The sequence below is a fragment of the Copadichromis virginalis genome, linkage group LG12 (assembly GCF_057382275.1).
Source record: "Copadichromis virginalis isolate Kocher_CV1m ecotype Utaka linkage group LG12, C_Virginalis_male_GT1.1, whole genome shotgun sequence".
NCBI lineage: Eukaryota > Metazoa > Chordata > Actinopteri > Cichliformes > Cichlidae > Copadichromis > Copadichromis virginalis.
The window spans coordinates 2,576,591-2,596,679 of record NC_140629.1 but is presented as its reverse complement, the minus strand read 5'-3'; the positions used below and the strand labels follow the sequence as shown (position 1 = coordinate 2,596,679).

The 20,089-nt window shown below is 42.7% G+C and overlaps 3 long non-coding RNA genes across 3 annotated transcripts; 1 reads left to right on the top strand and 2 right to left on the bottom strand.

Annotated features, from left to right (window-relative positions):
- Positions 1-6,582: 6,582 nt before the first annotated feature.
- LOC146696252 (uncharacterized) lies at positions 6,583-19,689 on the top strand. The gene is made up of 2 exons (XR_014923206.1): positions 6,583-6,742; positions 19,508-19,689. It is a non-coding gene; the product is annotated as an uncharacterized LOC146696252 (long non-coding RNA).
- Positions 6,757-9,504, bottom strand: LOC146696254 (uncharacterized). Its single transcript, XR_014923205.1, has 3 exons — positions 8,276-9,504; positions 8,112-8,180; positions 6,757-7,307 (listed from the first exon to the last, which is right to left on the bottom strand). It is a non-coding gene; the product is annotated as an uncharacterized LOC146696254 (long non-coding RNA).
- LOC146696253 (uncharacterized) lies at positions 14,598-17,058 on the bottom strand. Its single transcript, XR_014923204.1, has 3 exons — positions 16,737-17,058; positions 16,573-16,641; positions 14,598-15,768 (listed from the first exon to the last, which is right to left on the bottom strand). It is a non-coding gene; the product is annotated as an uncharacterized LOC146696253 (long non-coding RNA).
- Positions 19,690-20,089: the final 400 nt, after the last annotated feature.

The window sequence follows — 20,089 nt, the reverse complement described above, 5'->3', positions numbered from 1 at the left end:
CTCAGATGGAGGCACACAAGGTGGATATTTTATCATGTTGATGGGAGAAGGTGGAAAGTTTTTGCCCATATGTTGTCAGTCGAAACGGATCAGGAGAGTGGTACAGAGTACACTAGCAGGAGAGACTTTGGCCCTTGCAGGTGGGATCGACAGTGCTATGTCAGAACAGTGTGAGAATCTCCAGCATGTTCGTCACAAATGGAATGAGGGGGGGGATGGAAATAAGGAATTGTTGTGTCTGTTAAAGCACAGAATCAAATAAAAAGAGTTATGTATGCATTGCATTGATAAAAGATTAATAATAAATCATAATGGGTGTGCATGAATTAAACGGTCCTTAAGACATGAGAAAAAGGAGAAGTGATTTTTGTTTGTATGAAACTTAAGAGTTTTTAGGGAAGTTGAGCTGCAGCATTGTTGGGTGGAGTGGAAGAAAGGAAATGCACTAAAACTGCAAGTCATGCCAGTGCGTTAAAGATACAATGGGGTAAAAAAGTATTTAGTCAGCCACCGATTGTGCAAGTTCCCCCACCTAAAATGATGACAGAGGTCAGTAATTTGCACCAGAGGTACACTTCAACTGTGAGAGACAGAATGTGAAAAAAAAATCCATGAATCCACATGGTAGGATTTGTAAAGAATTTATTCGTAAATCAGGGTGGAAAATAAGTATTTGGTCAATAACAAAAATACAACTCAATACTTTGTAACATAACCTTTGTTGGCAATAACAGAGGTCAAACGTTTACTATAGGTCTTTACCAGGTTTGCACACACAGTAGCTGGTATTTTGGCCCATTCCTCCATGCAGATCTTCTCGAGAGCAGTGATGTTTTGGGGCTGTCGCCGAGCAACACGGACTTTCAACTCCCGCCACAGATTTTCTATGGGGTTGAGGTCTGGAGACTGGCTAGGCCACTCCAGGACTTTCAAATGCTTCTTACGGAGCCACTCCTTTGTTGCTCGGGCGGTGTGTTTTGGATCATTGTCATGTTGGAAGACCCAGCCTCGTTTCATCTTCAAAGTTCTCACTGATGGAAGGAGGTTATGGCTCAAAATCTCACAATACATGGCCCCATTCATTCTGTCCTTAACACGGATCAGTCGTCCTGTCCCCTTGGCAGAAAAACAGCCCCATAGCATGATGTTTCCACCCCCATGCTTCACAGTAGGTATGGTGTTCTTGGGATGCAACTCAGTATTCTTCGTCCTCCAAACACGACGAGTTGAGTTTATACCAAAAAGTTCTACTTTGGTTTCATCTGACCACATGACATTCTCCCAATCCTCTGCTGTATCATCCATGTGCTCTCTGGCAAACTTCAGACGGGCCTGGACATGCACTGGCTTCAGCAGCGGAACACGTCTGGCACTGCGGGATTTGATTCCCTGCCGTTGTAGTGTGTTACTGATGGTGACCTTTGTTACTTTGGTCCCAGCTCTCTGCAGGTCATTCACCAGGTCCCCCCGTGTGGTTCTGGGATCTTTGCTCACCGTTCTCATCATCATTTTGACCCCACGGGATGAGATCTTGCGTGGAGCCCCAGATCGAGGGAGATTATCAGTGGTCTTGTATGTCTTCCATTTTCTGGTGATTGCTCCCACAGTTGATTTTTTCACACCAAGCTGCTTGCCTATTGTAGATTCACTCTTCCCAGTCTGGTGCAGGTCTACAATACTTTTCCTGGTGTCCTTCGAAAGCTCTTTGGTCTTGGCCATGGCGGAGTTTGGAGTCTGACTGTTTGAGGCTGTGGACAGGTGTCTTTTATACAGATGATGAGTTCAAACAGGTGCCATTCATACAGGTAACGAGTGGGGGACAGAAAAGCGTCTTACAGAAGACGTTACAGGTCTGTGAGAGCCAGAGATTTTCCATGTTTGAGGTGACCAAATACTTATTTGCCACCCTGATTTGGGGCGTGCAGCTCGGATCTCAGCTGACCCTTCTCACCCTGGACACAGTCTGTTTGACCTGCTCCCCTCAGGCAGGAGGCTCCGGTCCATTCGCACCAGAACCTCTCGCCATAAGAACAGTTTCTTCCCCTCTGCTGTCGGACACATGAACAATAAACGTACGACTGTTCCCACCACTAACACATGACCCTACGCTGTGTTCACTGCATCATTCCATGTTTAGCACTGATCACCACCTGCACTCATGTATATATCTATCTACTTAGCACTTTTAATTCTTATTCTTATTTTATATTTTTATGACAGTATGTTTGCACTGAAGCACCGCAGCAATTTCCTAATGTTGTAAACCTGCTCAACATTTGGCAATAAACCCTTTCTGATTCTGATTCTGATTTACGGATAAATTCTTTACAAATCCTACCATGTGAATTCATGGATTTTCTTTTCACATTCTGTCTCTCACAGTTGAAGTGTACCTCTGGTGCAAATTATTGACCTCTGTCATCATTTTAAGTGGGGGAACTTGCACAATCGGTGGCTGACTAAATACTTTTTTGCCCCACTGTAAAAGGGTGGGCCTAAAGAGGAACATGACATGTCCGTAGATGTTGTTTCCACCGGTAGATGTCTAGACATGTCTAGATAAGTCCGTAGAGGTGTATAAAAATGAGAGGCAGAAGCAGAGAGGGGCTTTTTTACTCTAGTCCTGAGCCAGTGAGTAGGATGCGAGAAGACTGAAGATCTGCAGTGAAAAGACTTAGAGCGAGGGACGACAGAGGAGAAGTCATAACCCTTCACCGTGGATCGACTGATTGGATTATGAATTTTGAACTGCCTACTCATCGTATGCTGAGTTAGGATCGGAGTCAAGAAGGTGAAGTCCTGGAGCTTTGTACTGGGCTACACTTTATCTTTCCTTTGGACTTCTGCCAACACAGCGGGGAACTGGATTCTATCACTGCGCACGATGATCCTCCTTCCCTCCTAAAAGAAGACCCACCTCAACAACGGTTGTAGTCACTTAGCAACAGAATAGTTAGAGTTTATAGTGTGATAAATAGGATATTCTAGTAAATCGTTATAACACATCCTTGGGACCTACTGTCCAGGTCACTAAATTTTACTCAGCAAGTGCCATAGATCATTAGAGAGCTGCCGGTAACCTCTTAAGCCCCAAGCCTACCTGATCTCCTGCCTTTTGCCCCCGTATCAGGGGGCGTTGGGGCTTAAGAGGTTAATAAGTGTGGCTGACAAATATGTTTCATTAAGGTTGCCAATGAGATCATAGAGTCAGAGGGACCTTCAAGGACCTGCAGTTCAAAAAAGCTCCCTTCCGACAGCCAAACCCATCTGTTCTCTGATTGGATTGTTACATTTGTGATTCACATGACATTGACCAATCAGATGAAAGGAAGAAAAATAGGGTCAAAATTCGTACTTGTAACTTGCAGAGATTCACACGTTTGTTTTGGCTAAGTCCACACACTAATCTTTTGTACGCACACACAAATTCTTTTTACACATACAAATACTGATTTACAAGTACAAAATATTTATGACCACATTTTGAGCCCATAGACGAAGGCAGTTAGAGGCTGGGCAAGTCTCCTCGCCGCCGGCTTAAACTAGTCTCAACTTCACCTGTCAGGTAGGGTACCCGTAGAGATTAAGGGACTCTGACCCGAAGGATGGAGAGCCGGTCCAGACCACCTGTACAGGGGTAACTGGGAACTAACAGCTGTTTTTCTGGCTGCACTCTATTCTGAGCTCACCACTGGTGATGGTACACACAACATCTTCCCTATCGTCTGTGTAACAGACAACCATTCCCTTCTTGATGCTGTCAAGTCCACAAAATCTGTAACTGAGAAGAGGCTGTGGCTCAACATCAGTAGCAACAAAGAACTTATGCACACAGGGACTATTCAGCACATCATATGGACATCTACCAAAGAGCAGCTTGCTAACTGCCTGACAAAAGTGCACTGTAAAATATAACTTGTTGTTTCAACTTAAAAATATCAAGGGCTGCCTTAAAATTTTAAGTCAAGAAATAATTATAGAGTTTGTTCTTGTAACACAACCAATTGTTATCTTAATGAAAAATCACGTTGTCTAAACTTTCGTCTTAGTTTAGTTGACTGAGATTTGTTAGTCAGTTCAACTCCTTTAATTGTAATTTTTACTTGGGAAAACCCTTTCAGATAAATTAAAATAATCTATTGTTTAAACTCTTGTCAAAGTTCAGTTGACTTGGGTTTTTTAGTTAATTCAAATACTTTAGTAGTTCTTTTAACTTAGGAATCTATTTTAGCTTAACTAACATAATCTGTTAGCTAAGTTGATTTAAGTTTATTAATTAACTGAGCTCCTTAAGGTAGCTGAGTAAACTTGTAAATCAGTTTCATTTTAATTATCAGAGTTGATTGACTGGATGTAAAGAAAAATGTGTATTGAACATCTTAAGTTTTTTTGGGGTTTTTTTTTAGCTTTCTAACATCCATTTCAGCAAAACTACCTGTTAGGTTTATCTTAGATCTCAGCTTTAAATATCTACATTCCTTTAAATTAATTTTCTGTTGTTTACAGAAAAAAAATAAAAACCCACAGATTCCATTAAAGTGTCTCTGATCATTTCAGGCAGAAAGTTTGTTTTAAGAACATGACAAGACAATTACTCATGAGCACCCAACATTCACCATTTATTGTGCCATCTTAGTCATCTGAGAAACAGAAAAATCAGTGACGTAGCTCATCAGGCTCACAATCCATCAAAACTCAAAAGTTGCTCGCTGTGAAACAATAAATTTGAACTTGGTCTTGAGCCCAGTTTGGGTGAAGATTAAATTCTGACCAATACTCTAGGAGCAGTAGTGATTCTTGTGAAGCAACAACATAAAGTCTGCATTAATGTAATGTATCAACGGGACACTTGCTATTTTAGAAAAGTTATTCTTTACATTTGCAAAATTTTTAAACTTCATTGTGCTCAGTCACACCTGTTAGCATAAAACTTGAAATATTAAAATAGTACAAAACCTTTGATAAGTGACTGTAAAGATCAGTTTATAACAACTAAGACATCAAACTCTTGTATTTGTCTTCGTTTACAATTGCAACAAATTCCACAGAACCAATATCTCTGAAAATGAGTGCATGCTCCTGAAACATTTGATAATATGAATATTTCAGAAACATTAGTTTGAGTCTGCTCAATTGCAAAACAAAGGAAAAACTACTGACTTGCATGAGATAAGCATCTGCAGAGTCCACCATTATATTGTTGTTCACATAAGTTTCTTAAACAATGAACAAATGAGCAATTGTTTAAGAACACTAAGGCAATTGTATGCTGTGAGCAAGAGTCTGTTTCTTAGACTATGCACTAGTGAGATGCACTGCCTTCCACCAATGTTCATTAGGACGTTCTGAATGACTTCAAAGATGTCCTTAAGTTCCGTTGGATAGTCTATGTTGAGGGCAAAAAGAAGGCCCAATAGCATGGAAATGGCACTTGAGACATCCCTCAGATTAGACAGGATTACTGCTGCCTCAAGGACAACCAACACATCGATGATGTCTTCTTCTGTCACCATCACAATGCCATCTTTCATCCTCTTAGAAAACGTGTCTTCAATACCTGTCGGCTATAAAAGGGTTCAAAGACAAAAAAAAAAAAAAATTACACAATTACAATTACACAATATCCCTTGTGCTTAACCCACACCCCTCCGCATGCGGGCCAAATACACACCCCTTTACGACATCTACCAACACTTTACAACAACAACAGACTAATAAAGCAGGATTAATTTATGGAGCACAGCATATTACATTATAACATAAAATGATCAAGATTATAATAAAAACTTAAAGATCATGACAAATACTTAAATATGGCATGATGTAACTGAGTAAAATATTGGCCTGGACTTGGCTCCAACATCCTGGCCCCTAATTGTTCTTGTGAGCCACAAAACAATTACTCTTATACATACATTTATATATTGTTCAGAACAACAAATCAAACCTTCCAGATAACGAACAGGCAAATATACAAAGTACTTTAACTGCTCATATGGCACATTAAAGTCCTTATTCCAACAGAAACTTCATTTTGTCTTGTTACAGCTGTTAGATTATTCTGTTATTATATGTTACCTTATATATGTAATCAAAATAGTTGAATTAGAATACTGCTGTAGATCACATTATACCCTTTAATATAGAGTGTGTGAGCTGTATGTAGTTTAGTTCTCGTTATACTTTTGAGTTAACAGAGAACCCCTTGATCTGCTGGGAATGTGTTACAATGTTTTCTTGACATGCTTAATTGTTGAATCATGAAGAGAAGATTGTAAGCAGGAGACTCTGTGTCTAAGACAGGGGAGATAGACAGACCACATTCCATACCCCCACCTTACAGAAAGCAGAGAAACAACTGCCGAGGTCATAACTTAGGCGCTGTAACAGAGAAAGAATGTGATGTTTTGGCTTTTACGACTAGCTGGGGGCCACTAGAGACTATAAAAAGCTGAGCAACCCGTCACCATTTTGAGACATGTGCCTGACCCTCTGGTAGCATCTCTCCCGTCCGGACGTTGTAATGCTCTGACTGTTGAATTGTATGGAAATAAATGATTGTTGATTGAGCATTGATACACCAAGTATTGTCCCTCCTTCAGCCCAAAGATTCAAAGAATTGGGAGATTTCAACAACTTGGTGCCGTGTGACCCGGATCTTTGGTGTGCTGAGGAGGTGTAGATTTGGCCTTTGGTGAGATCGTGGGGCAAAGTGAACAGAAGGCCGGCCTAAAACAGAAAGGTAAGTGTAGCACTTACGTGGAGTTACATAAAGTACCGATGGATAATTACCAAAGTAATAAGCAATTTGGGCTAGTGTCAGAAGACTGAGAACGACTCTTAGAGCTCTGGTACACAAATGGCAGAGAAACCAGACAAACACAGTTATGTGGCTTTAAAAGTACTTTAGTGATGTTAAGCCTTGTAAAAGAAATTTGTAAACAACACAGTATTACAACAGGTTTTAACAGAATGTCAAGTATAAAAATTTCCCCCAAAGTAGCAAAAAAAAAATAGAATTAAATAAAATTGTGCACAAGTAAAAGAATTAGTCTTTTTTAAGTCCAAATGGTACCGGTGGGGCCCATAGAATTCATCTGACAAGGAGTGTGTGTGTGATTGTCTGTCCTACCGTACTACTTGTACAGTAGAGGACTGTAGTCCATCAATGTGCAAATGAGTGTGCGTGTATATGTATATCGCCTCCTAGGATCTTGGGTTGGCTCGCCATCCAGTGAACACTGGAACACTCTGGGTTCTGGAATCGCTGACCTGGTCTTTGGATTCGTCCCATATAAAAACCTGACCTATAAACAATGGCCAAATATATGTCACGTGCCCTTTAAGGATAACTCTCACAAATTAAACTAAAGTAGTGTCACAGTGCAGTAACTACTATTCAGATCAGCTATCATCAATTCAATCATCATCAGTTCAGTCATGTTGTACAACATTAAAATATCAAGTTTCAAAGGTCAAAGTATCAATATCCAAAATTTCACAGTATCAAGGTTCAATTATTTGTAACCTGCAGTAACATTAAAGATTATCTACAAGGTTGCAAACATGCAGGAATTATAGTCACCATATAATTCACTTTCATTGTAAACATTAATTACATCCATCAAAATAACTCACTGTACATATATATCTAATCACAAATAAATAAGTATATTACCCCTTTTAAGAAATGGAATAATATGCAAATGCTTATCAGAAATTGAACAAAGTGCAAATAATCAATTTCAATAACACGTAAACACAAGGACTCAGTCCACAAATAGGAGTATTAAAATAGACGTGCTTAATCCCGCTTGTACCATAGGCCTACCAGTACAAGTGGAAATACACTAAAAATTACCTCCAAGTGTTCAATACTGAGTATTGTAAAACAACTGATTGACATCAAAATTTAAACAGGAAGCAGGATAAAGTCTGATTACAATTATCTCTCATAAAGTTATTTTTAGCTGCTTTAACCATTTACAGCTTTTCACATGTTAATGACTTAGTTAACGATCTAACTAGCATAACAACAGCGTTTCAGAGACATCGAACAACTGTACCCACACTCCGCACATCACATGTCTGATTAGCCACATTTAGCTTACCGCCGTCGAGTGGATGCTCAGCATTTACATGGAGCCACAGCTCAGTAAACCCTCCGGTTTCGCTCTGCCCTTGACAACAACAAGTGCAAATACATAATTTGTGAAAAATACCAGTTTAGATGGTATTTCTTTTAACTCGTTAGAGGTTAATTTCTCCAGCTTACCGATAACAAAAGTTTTAGTCCGTCTGCTCTGTTCGGCTGTAGAAGCAAGAGACTGAAAACTTGGGAGCTGGTACTAAGGAGGGACAAGAGCTGCCTAGAGCTTCACCGATTGGCTGACATGTGAGGAGTGGGGTAAAACAATTGGCTCTCATCAGAGCTCATCAACCCTCTGAGAAAACTTAACCCTTGTTTGACCAGAGCATATCATATATAATCTGCATCCCTTCTATGTTTAAATAAATATTTTGATCTCATTTCACTTTCATTAACAGGGACAGTAAGAACAGAACAATGAACATTAAATGTTTTAATTTTTCTTCTCTTTTTGTTTGAGATGATTTTAGGAACTGGGTTACACCCTCCCCTCTTGAATTCATGCAAGTCCCTTTGCATGTCTACTGTGAACTGCATCATCTAAGAACAATAATTCAGCTTTAGCATTTAAAGAGTCAATGAAAGCTGTGGTTAAACCCTGAAATAATGATTTGACCACAGTGACAAGGGGATTTCCCAATTCAGCATAGTCTAGCCTTTTTGGTGGCTGGCGACTTCTTTCTGATCTTCGAACAGGAATTTCTTTGCTTGTTTGTTCATCTCTCTCTTTGTTTACTGTTTCCCTGTCAAATATCAAGTCCTCTCCTTCCTCATCACTCCCTAACATGTCCGAAAGAAGTAGGATTTGTTCATCCCTCATGTCAGGGCGATCCGTAGAAGGTGAGTCTCTTTCCTTTTCAGGTTCGTCATTTCCGGGTAAGTCTCTTTCCTTTTCAGGTTCGTCATTTCCGGCTAAGTCTTCCCCATACAAGGCTTCTCCATAACTCGCAATCTGATTGTCATAAGGTTGGTTATGGTCAGCATGACTGGCTGGAACAACATCGGAGATGGTGTCTGCACAAGCTGGAGCATTACCAGCCAACTTGTCTTGATCTGCAGTCACATCATCTTGACCAAGACTTGATTTATGGGTCAGCAGAAGATCTCGCTTGACAATGTACGCCGAGTCATTTGGCACTGATCTATCTGCAAACCAGTGGACTGAAACAATATCATCCTCGTCCGAGGGGTGATCTGCTCTTTCATTGTCTTTCTGAGTGGTCCGTCGCGTTCTGGGCCTTTTCTTGGGTTCTGGTTGTTCAGGTTTCACTTCCTTGGCTGCAGAGAGGAACCCACAAGGGAGTAAGAGGTCTCTGTGTAGGGTGCGTATGGGGCCATCCCCGCCCTCTGGTTTAACGGTGTAGACAGGGAGTTCTCCAGCTCGTTTCACCACCACATAGACGGTCTGCTCCCATTTATCGGCGAGTTTGTGTTTTCCTCGAATGCGTATGTTCCTGACCAGCACTCGGTCCCCGATTTCCAAGGTAGATGTGGTCACATGTTTGTCAAATCTGGTTTTGTTCCTTTCGGCTACCTTTGCAGCACTCCGTGTAGCTATTCTATAGCTCTCCTCAAGATGGGATTTGAGGTCCTTAACATATTGGGAGTGTGACTTGTTTTGTTGTTCTCTCACAGGTAAACCGAAAGCCAAATCGACAGGCAACCGTGGCTGACGCCCAAACATCAGCTCATACGGTGTGAATCCAGTTACCTCGTTCTTGGTACAGTTGTACGCATGAACTAAAGGCTTTACAAAATCCTTCCAATGTGACTTGTCTTTGTTCTCCAGAGTTCCAAGCATACTTAAGAGTGTTCGGTTAAAACGCTCCACCGGGTTGCCCCTGGGGTGGTACGGCGTAGTCCGAATCTTCTGTATGCCTGCTACTTCACACAGCCCCTTGATCAACTGAGACTCAAAATCAGGCCCTTGATCGCTGTGTAATTTTTCAGGAATGCCATAGTGTACTATGAAATGGTCCCACAGACACTTTGCGACAGTCCGAGCTTTTTGGTTCGATGTTGGGATAGCGACTGCATATTTAGTAAAATGATCTGTGATGACAAGAACATCTTTCACATCACTGCTGTCTGGTTCAATGGATAGGAAATCCATGCAGACTAGCTCGAGGGGTCTTGTCGTCATGATATTCACCAAAGGTGCAGCCTTCTCAGGTAACGTTTTCCTGCGCACACACCTGTGGCAGGTCTTTATCTTTTTCTCCACATCTGAGGACATTCTTGGCCAATAGAACCTGGCTCTGACCAGATCGAGTGTGCGCTCTATTCCCATATGACCCATATTGTCATGTAGGCTTGTCAACACAGACTCTCGCAGGTCTTCAGGTAAGACCAACTGGTAATGTTTATTACCGCCTTCTCTTCGTGTTCTGTAGAGAATGTCATTGCACAGCTCGAACCTGTTCAACTCTCTCAGCAACAGGACTACGTCTGGAAGTTCTTTCCTCAATGTGGGAGGGGGTTTCTCCCCACTCTCCATCTGGGTAATAACATGTCTGATGCACCGATCAGATCTCTGGCTGTCTCTGAGATCTGCCGGTGACAGGTGGGGAATGATGTGTAAGCCTCCCAATGTTTCTTCCTGCTCAAAGCTGTCAGGTATAGCATCTCCAGAAATGGCAAGACTTTCGACAAGGGTTATACCTGCATCATCACCCAAAGCTTCAGAGGTGGTTGAATGATAAACAAACTGTCTCTCACAGATAGCATGAACAACGTCCTGATCGACTGAGTCAATATTGTCTGGATCTGACAGATGTTGTTTTGCGAACTGGCATATCCGGTCTCTCTCTTTTTGAGATGTAAGGTCATCAGGTAGCCTGCCATGAGGACGACGCGAGAGTCCATCGGCATCTCCATTTTGTTTTCCAGAACGATACTGGAGTCTGAAATTGAAGGTAGAGAGGGACGCCAACCACCTGTAACTGGTTGCATCGAGTTTTGCTGAGGTGAGGATGTAGGTCAGAGGGTTTGAGTCTGTGACAACGGTGAACTGATTGCCATAGAGGTAGTCACTCAGCTTCTCTGTTACAGCCCACTTTAAAGCCAAAAACTTGAGCTTATGTGCTGGATAGCGGGACTCACTACTTGACAAACCTCTACTCGCATAGGCGATAACCCGCAGCTGTCCCTCCTGCTCCTGGTATAAGGCTGCTCCAAGGCCCGTAGTGCTCGCATCCGTATGAAGGATGTAAGGCAGCTTTGGGTCAGCAAAGGCCAGGACTGGAGGCGACGTTAGCTTGTCAATGATAGTCTCAAATGCTTTCTGGCATGCAGGGGTCCACCGTCCATAAAACGGCTCCTTTGGATCATGATACTGATTACTCCTCCCTTTTGATTTGCAATGCTTCCTCAGTGGTGGATAACCGGACGTTAGATCGTTCAGCGGTTTCACAATACTTGAGTAGCCTTTAACAAACCGTCTGTAATATCCACAGAACCCAAGGAAGGATCTCAGCTCCTTAAGGTTCTGAGGGACTGGCCAAGTTTTAAGTGTGGCTGTCTTTTCTGGGTCAGTTTCTACTCCGTGTTGAGAAACAACATGCCCCAAGTACCGAACTGAGGACTGGAAGAACTTGCACTTCTCGGGGGACAGCTTTAAGCCATACTCCTTTAAGCGTTCCAGGACTTTCATGAGTCTGGCTTCATGCTCCTCAAGGGTTTTCGAGAAAACTATGAGATCATCCAGGAAAACAACAACTTCCTTCAGATTTATGTCTCCCATGCATCTCTCCATAAGCCTCTGAAAAGTACTTGGTGCGTTTGTCACTCCCTGTGGCATACGGTTGAACTCCCAGAAACCTAGTGGACAGACAAAGGCAGTCTTGGGCTTGTCACTCTCTGCAACTTCGATCTGATAATAGCCGGATTTAAGATCGAGTGTACTGAACCACTTGGAACCTGAGAGTGCGGTGAAGGTGTCATCCAGTCTTGGGAGGGCGTATGCATCTTTCACTGTTTGTAAGTTTAACTTACGGTAGTCAACACACAGACGTACCTGACCGTTCTTCTTCCTGACCACAACAATTGGCGAAGAGAATGGGGACTCGCTCTCGCGGATTACTCCAGTTGCGAGAAGCTCTTGCAAATGCTTTCGAACAGCCTCTATGTCGTGCGGGTGAATCGGTCGGGCTCTGTGTTTGAATGGTGTCTCATCTGATAGCTTAATGTGGTGTTTGACCTTGTCCGTCCTTCCAAAATCCAGATCAGTCTGGGCGAAGACCTCTGGCATACTGCTCAGCTTTTGAGTAATGCGGTCTTTCCAGTCAGAAGGGATGGGAGAGTCGGCAAAGTCAAATGTCACACTAGAGGTCCTGGATGGTTCACACTCTGATGGCTCACTCACAATTTGTTTGTGAGATAGGACAGTCTGTATTGCACTGAGTTCTGCAATCACACTCTTTGCTGGGATGGTAATGTCATGCTCTGACTCATTGGAAACTACTACAGGTAGCTTGCACAACTGGTTATTTGGCAAGTCAAGGAGACAGGTTTGCACCAAAAGCCCCCCAGGCAGGGAAGATACTGAAGGATATTCCAACAGGGCAGATCTCTCAGTGTAAAATTCCTTGATTGATACTGTCCCCTCAAGAACGACTGTTTTCCCAGCTGGGACGTTCACTTCATCCTTGCCACGCATCCTCACTAATCCAACGTTTTCATCTGAACCTTGCTTTTGCCGCAACTCCAGTACTTTGAGTACGGTTCTGTACCCATGAGGAATGGGATGGTAGCCCTCTGGGTTTGCCTCTCTGTACATTTCATACACTACATCAAGAGTGTTTGTTCCTATCAATACACAAGACTTCGTTAATGTCCCGGTGTCTGGGACTACTAGAGCTAGCGTTTTGACTTCTAGTTCAGCACCAAGAAAGTCTTTAGGAAAGGTGATTCCAATCTCAACATAACCCAGGTAAGGTACAAGCTGCCCATTGGCCCCTTCAACCTCCAGAAGGTCATGTAGTGGCTCTATCTGTTGCTCAGACAAATACTGGTCATAGTAGGACTTGGTGACAGTGGTCACTTGAGAACCTGTGTCAAGGAGACAACTGCACACCTTACCTTTGATCGTGACTTGACCTGTACTCTTTGTGCCTATGAGCCTCTTAGGTAGTCTGAAAGGTTGTTCTCCAACATGGGATTGCCTCAAAGTGGCCTGTGCTCTTGGTTTAGCTTGACTTCCAGATTTAGCGGGACGATGTTGACCTGCTTCAGTCCCAGTTTGCCCCACAACTGAGACTGCGTCTAAAAATCCTGGTCAGCAGATGGAGTGTTTTGCATCTCCCAAATGCGACGCTTCTCTCTCAATTGCTTCCTCTTATCAGCGACAAGAGTGGGGTCTGGGTCATTACTGCAACTTGCTGAGATGTGGCCATCCTGACCACACTTGAAGCAGTACCATGGTTTTGGCTGGGTGCTCTGCCGCAAGTTGGCAGGCTTCGCACTTGTGACCTTGATGCTAGGTGTTGCCATAGCCATCTCACGTAAATCACACTCGGCCTTGTCCTTAGGCTTCGAGCTTTTCTTCTGTTTCTTTGCCATCAAATTAGTAAGCTGACTCTGTAGGGATGCAACTTGCTTCCTCAGATCTGTCAACGGGTCAGAATCAGATTGAGTCACTGCCTGTAGCTCACTACAGGTGCAAGTCTTTTGACAGTGCGCCACAACCCGCTGCCGGGTTGAGCCAAGGTGTTTCTTCATCCGTGTAGCTTTAGCTGCCAGTCTATCTTCTTCTGTCCGGAGCATTAATAGAAGTTCTGAGAATGTTGGGGGTTGGCTTTTCTTGTTTTCAAGATTAAGATCTGAGAGCAAGGTGTGGTCCCAACATCCACGACAAAACTGCTTGAGAATGTGTTTATCGGCATCCCCAGCAGAGACTCCTCCCCTCTTCAGAGTAAGGTTCAATGCGCCCTGAAGACGGCAGAGGTACGCAGAGGCCTTTTCACCAGGATCCTGAAGAGTGTTCATGAATTGGGCGAAAAGCTCCTCTCCATCTTCCACTGTTCCAAAAGCTGCATCCAACAACTGAAGGTAAGTCTCAGGTGTAGCTTCTGGGCTCAGTCTGTTGACAATGTCAGCTGCAGGGGACAACAAGCTCTCAAAGATCTTTCTAGATTTTTGAAGTTCAGACATGGCAGGGTCTTTCCTGAGAAGTTCGACATGTGAACGCCATGTGTCATAATCTGTCTCACCGCTGGGTCTGGGGATCCTGCCAGAGAATGACCGGAGTCTCATTGGAGAATATGAATGTGCAATCAAGTCATCTTTCTTCACGATGTGTTCCACAATGACTTTCTGAATTTCAGGTGGGTTGAAACTGTTTGCCGCACTAAATGGGCTCTTTTTGAAATCAACAGGTAGGTGTGGCTCCGCACCACCTTGAATCAATCCTACCTGGGGTGGATCTTCAGAAAACTGCTGGCGTGCAATCTCAGAAGTTTTAAGAGAGGGGTGAAGCTGGTTCTCCCTGTCTGGATCATCAACTTGCATGGAGGAGAGCATACATTCATCATCGGTCTCTGAACTCCCAATGATTTCACTGATCTCTGTCATCATCGACTTCAGTACCTCTTCAAAACTTTTGCCACTCAGTTTTGCCACCTGCTTTATTTCATCTAAGTAGGACTTAGTAGCACTGCCACCCACCTTGGCAGTGTAAACGCTGGAGAGAGCTCTTACATGGTATTTTACACCGGGCTTCCCTTCAACTTCATATGTGTATGGCAAAAGATCAGTTAAGGCATCAATGGCGTTACCACTTCGGTACTCGACGATCAGGTTTTTGAAAAATTCTGAGTTTGGATCTACAACTGGGACGGCTCTAAAGGTACCATACTGCTTCAAAAAGTCAAGAACCCCTTCATCATCCGATGAATTGAGTGTACCACTAACAATTACTGCATTGGGGACTTTGATACCTGAGCTCAATACAAAATCCATCTTGTGGCAATAGCAAAAGATGTTTCAATGACAATACACACTTTAAGGAGGTTTCACTGCTGATATTCATGCACCAAAGAGCTCCTGGCTGGCTCGCCACTTTTGTAGCACTTACGTGGAGTTACATAAAGTACCGATGGATAATTACCAAAGTAATAAGCAATTTGGGCTAGTGTCAGAAGACTGAGAACGACTCTTAGAGCTCTGGTACACAAATGGCAGAGAAACCAGACAAACACAGTTATGTGGCTTTAAAAGTACTTTAGTGATGTTAAGCCTTGTAAAAGAAATTTGTAAACAACACAGTATTACAACAGGTTTTAACAGAATGTCAAGTATAAAAATTTCCCCCAAAGTAGCAAAAAAAAATAGAATTAAATAAAATTGTGCACAAGTAAAAGAATTAGTCTTTTTTAAGTCCAAATGGTACCGGTGGGGCCCATAGAATTCATCTGACAAGGAGTGTGCGTGTGATTGTCTGTCCTACCGTACTACTTGTACAGTAGAGGACTGTAGTCCATCAATGTGCAAATGAGTGTGCGTGTATATGTATATCGCCTCCTAGGATCTTGGGTTGGCTCGCCATCCAGTGAACACTGGAACACTCTGGGTTCTGGAATCGCTGACCTGGTCTTTGGATTCGTCCCATATAAAAACCTGACCTATAAACAATGGCCAAATATATGTCACGTGCCCTTTAAGGATAACTCTCACAAATTAAACTAAAGTAGTGTCACAGTGCAGTAACTACTATTCAGATCAGCTATCATCAATTCAATCATCATCAGTTCAGTCATGTTGTACAACATTAAAATATCAAGTTTCAAAGGTCAAAGTATCAATATCCAAAATTTCACAGTATCAAGGTTCAATTATTTGTAACCTGCAGTAACATTAAAGATTATCTACAAGGTTGCAAACATGCAGGAATTATAGTCACCATATAATTCACTTTCATTGTAAACATTAATTACATCCATCAAAATAACTCACTGTACATATATATCTAATCACAAATAAATAAGTATATTACCCCTTTTAAGAAATGGAATAATATGCAAATGCTTATCAGAAATTGAACAAAGTGCAAATAATCAATTTCAATAACACGTAAACACAAGGACTCAGTCCACAAATAGGAGTATTAAAATAGACGTGCTTAATCCCGCTTGTACCATAGGCCTACCAGTACAAGTGGAAATACACTAAAAATTACCTCCAAGTGTTCAATACTGAGTATTGTAAAACAACTGATTGACATCAAAATTTAAACAGGAAGCAGGATAAAGTCTGATTACAATTATCTCTCATAAAGTTATTTTTAGCTGCTTTAACCATTTACAGCTTTTCACATGTTAATGACTTAGTTAACGATCTAACTAGCATAACAACAGCGTTTCAGAGACATCGAACAACTGTACCCACACTCCGCACATCACATGTCTGATTAGCCACATTTAGCTTACCGCCGTCGAGTGGATGCTCAGCATTTACATGGAGCCACAGCTCAGTAAACCCTCCGGTTTCGCTCTGCCCTTGACAACAACAAGTGCAAATACATAATTTGTGAAAAATACCAGTTTAGATGGTATTTCTTTTAACTCGTTAGAGGTTAATTTCTCCAGCTTACCGATAACAAAAGTTTTAGTCCGTCTGCTCTGTTCGGCTGTAGAAGCAAGAGACTGAAAACTTGGGAGCTGGTACTAAGGAGGGACAAGAGCTGCCTAGAGCTTCACCGATTGGCTGACATGTGAGGAGTGGGGTAAAACAATTGGCTCTCATCAGAGCTCATCAACCCTCTGAGAAAACTTAACCCTTGTTTGACCAGAGCATATCATATATAATCTGCATCCCTTCTATGTTTAAATAAATATTTTGATCTCATTTCACTTTCATTAACAGGGACAGTAAGAACAGAACAATGAACATTAAATGTTTTAATTTTTCTTCTCTTTTTGTTTGAGATGATTTTAGGAACTGGGTTACATAAGCACAGCCTGTTGTATTATAAATACCAAATGTGCATATTGGGCTTTCCAAATTAATCTGTTCGCTGAGTCACATGTATTTTCACAGTAAATTTGTCGGTGTCTGGTTTTTGGCGCAAGATACTAACAACATAAGTTGAGGCTGAATTCCAGTGTGTTAAATAAACTGCTTCTACCGAGATACTAATAACATACTACGATGGACTAGTTGCAGCCACTTTACCTTCCACATTTAATTTTGTCTAATACTGGCTTCTGTAGCAATAATACGTTAGAATTTCTTCTGAAGACGCGGCCATTAGTCCAGTACATTGAAGTCGAGGTTTGTTTATTTTGTTTATGGTGTCAGTGACGTCCTGGCTTTTGCCGGCTATGAAATAGAAGTTGATTTAAGGAAAAGCAGATGCTGGCTTCACGGTGCAGTTGAACGCTGGCAACGCGAGAGCGAAACACGTCCGTAGATTTGGTTTATGATACGGCCGTGTTCCGGTGGTGCGGCCATGAAGTGCAGTAGTGGTTGGTGCTAGTTTTAGTACATTGGATAGAGGTTTGACGGTGGTTTGTGGCGTCAGTCGAGTTTTAAGGGCTGCGGTCATAATACAAAGTAAAATTTTAAGTACATAGAGTAACACCTGGTTTATGATGTCAGGTATAACTTCGGGGATGCAAGCATCACTTTTATGATGCGACTTTGCCCCGTTGTGGCGGTCATAAGCGCAGAGAAAGGGGTATGTTGGTCTATGGTGCAGTGTGCTTTAAGAAGATCTAATAGTTGAGCTCAGAGGTTTCTGTGCAAATTTCTGCTGATGAGAGGCGCTCTCTGTGTGTCACACTGATGGTGTAACGCGCTGTGTGTGTAAGGCGCGCTCTGGCCGTGGGTGAGGCGCGCTCTGAGTGTGCTTTTTGTGTGTGTGTGAAGTCTGAACACAGTGACAGTGACGGTTGATGTGTTTGATTAGGAGGACATTAGAGCAAAGACACATTTTAGGATCAAAGGTTGATGCCTAGTGTACCTGTGGAAATAATTTTGCCCTAGGAGTGGCGACCCTCCTGTTCGTGGACGCGCGGCCAGGACCGGCGGCGTCCGGGTGCCGAGGTGGTGACTTGGGGAGGTGAGGGCCCCCGCATAGCTACGGAATAACACTGGGACCGCAGCGTAATTGCGGGTTCACATTTATTCCGGACTAGAACAAGACACATTTTGCGAACAAAGGTTGAGTCTAGATTAGTAAAGAAATATGAAAAGGTTGAATTCCTCGTTTCAGTGGTTGAAATTGTTGTGTGCCTGTCCCCTGACGAGTGTGAAATTAAAATAAAGAGGGAATTTGGAGCCACATAGAGATAGACGGGCATAATTGGGTGTATTACTCTGTGGTGTAATAAAAATAAAAAGGAGAGATAGTAAGAGGTGTGCAGTGGAGAATTATGGAGGAGTAGAGAGAGGAATGTGTTGGGAGACTGGCGTACAGTTTACGCTGTCAAGGTAGGCGGGTTGCCTGCTTATCGGTTTAAAAGTGATGAAAATGAAATTAAAATAAATCTCTTAGTGTGTTAATACAGGAAGCTGCGGACCTGGACCAACTGCCCCCACAAGCACAGCGGCCGAAGCAAAATTATAGGTAATGGGAACCACACCCAGCACGAATCAGCAGCTGTGAAAAAGACAGCAGCGAGGAGAGAATTAGAGGAGAAATTAAGAGAAGTTTTAACACATAAAATTGGGGCCAACGGACTTGTGGAGGTTGGGAAGGCGTCCGGAGCATCACAACAAAAAGGTGAAACAAAAACACACAAGCAGAGAAATCTGAGAGAAAGGCTCCTTTTAAGGTAACGCCTAGTTTGAGAAAAGATAAAATTAACCTGCTTTTATACAAATGCACATACACGCAATGAAGAAACAGCTTACACTCATGAACACGTGAAGATTTTCCAGCAAGGCTACAGCAGCGAAACTTAACATACATCTGGTGTTAAAGGATAAATACATTACTGACAAATAAACTCTCTGGGTTGCAGGACAACAATTTAACTTAAAAAAAAAAAGACACTGGTCTGACCAACCAGTGAAGACATGACAAATTTAGGGGTTAAAAGATTCAAATTGTGACATGTTTTCTGCTGATTGATTGAGACAAGTGATTACTGAATGAAAGAAAATTTCCTTTTGGGCTTTTAAACATGATCTTAAGAATTTTAACAGGTGCATGTTGTCCTGTCAACTTGGTGGGTTAGGAGTTGATTATATCGGGAGAGAAAAAACAAAAAAAGGGGGAGAGAAGGCTGACACAGGGCCTGGCCCCGTTGTCTCCCCTCTGAATAACACAGCCAACACAACATCATTTTCCTGTTCGTTTGTTTTTGTTTTTGTTTTTTTTGTTTTGTTTTTGTTTTTTCTATATATATTTAATTACAGGCTGCTTTGCCGGCCCTGAAAGCCGAGGCTGACTGGACTCCTGCTCTCCCCCATACGTGACACTGACCAAATGCTGCAACAGCTGGACCCACAACAACGACCTGAGAATGTCAACAGACCTGCAGGAATGTGATCTCATGCAGCCGAGACGGAGAGCACTAAACCTAAGGCCCGTTTCACTACACGGGGGAAAATTCCCAGACTGCGTCAGCTGACAGAGCTGTGACGAGACGCCCGCCAAGCCCGAATGAAAAGTAAGGCCGAGCGAAAGAATGCTGACCTTGATAACTTTGCATTCACACTGTGCAGGACAGTGATGGACCAACACGGATGATCGGGCGGCAAAAAGGGCGTGACCGAGACAGGAGGAGTAACTGAGGTCAGAAGGCACCTCAGAATGGACAAAAAACACAGAAGAAGATGCAGGTTTCACCTGCGGTGAACATCGACACTGGAGAAAGGACTGCCCCAATTGGGGTCAGAACCAGGACGGACAGAACTTTGGGCAGCAGCAGCAGCAATGGTCGCAAACAAACTGAAAAGGAGGGGGGCAGGACCCCAGGGCACGCTTCAGGCAGTGGT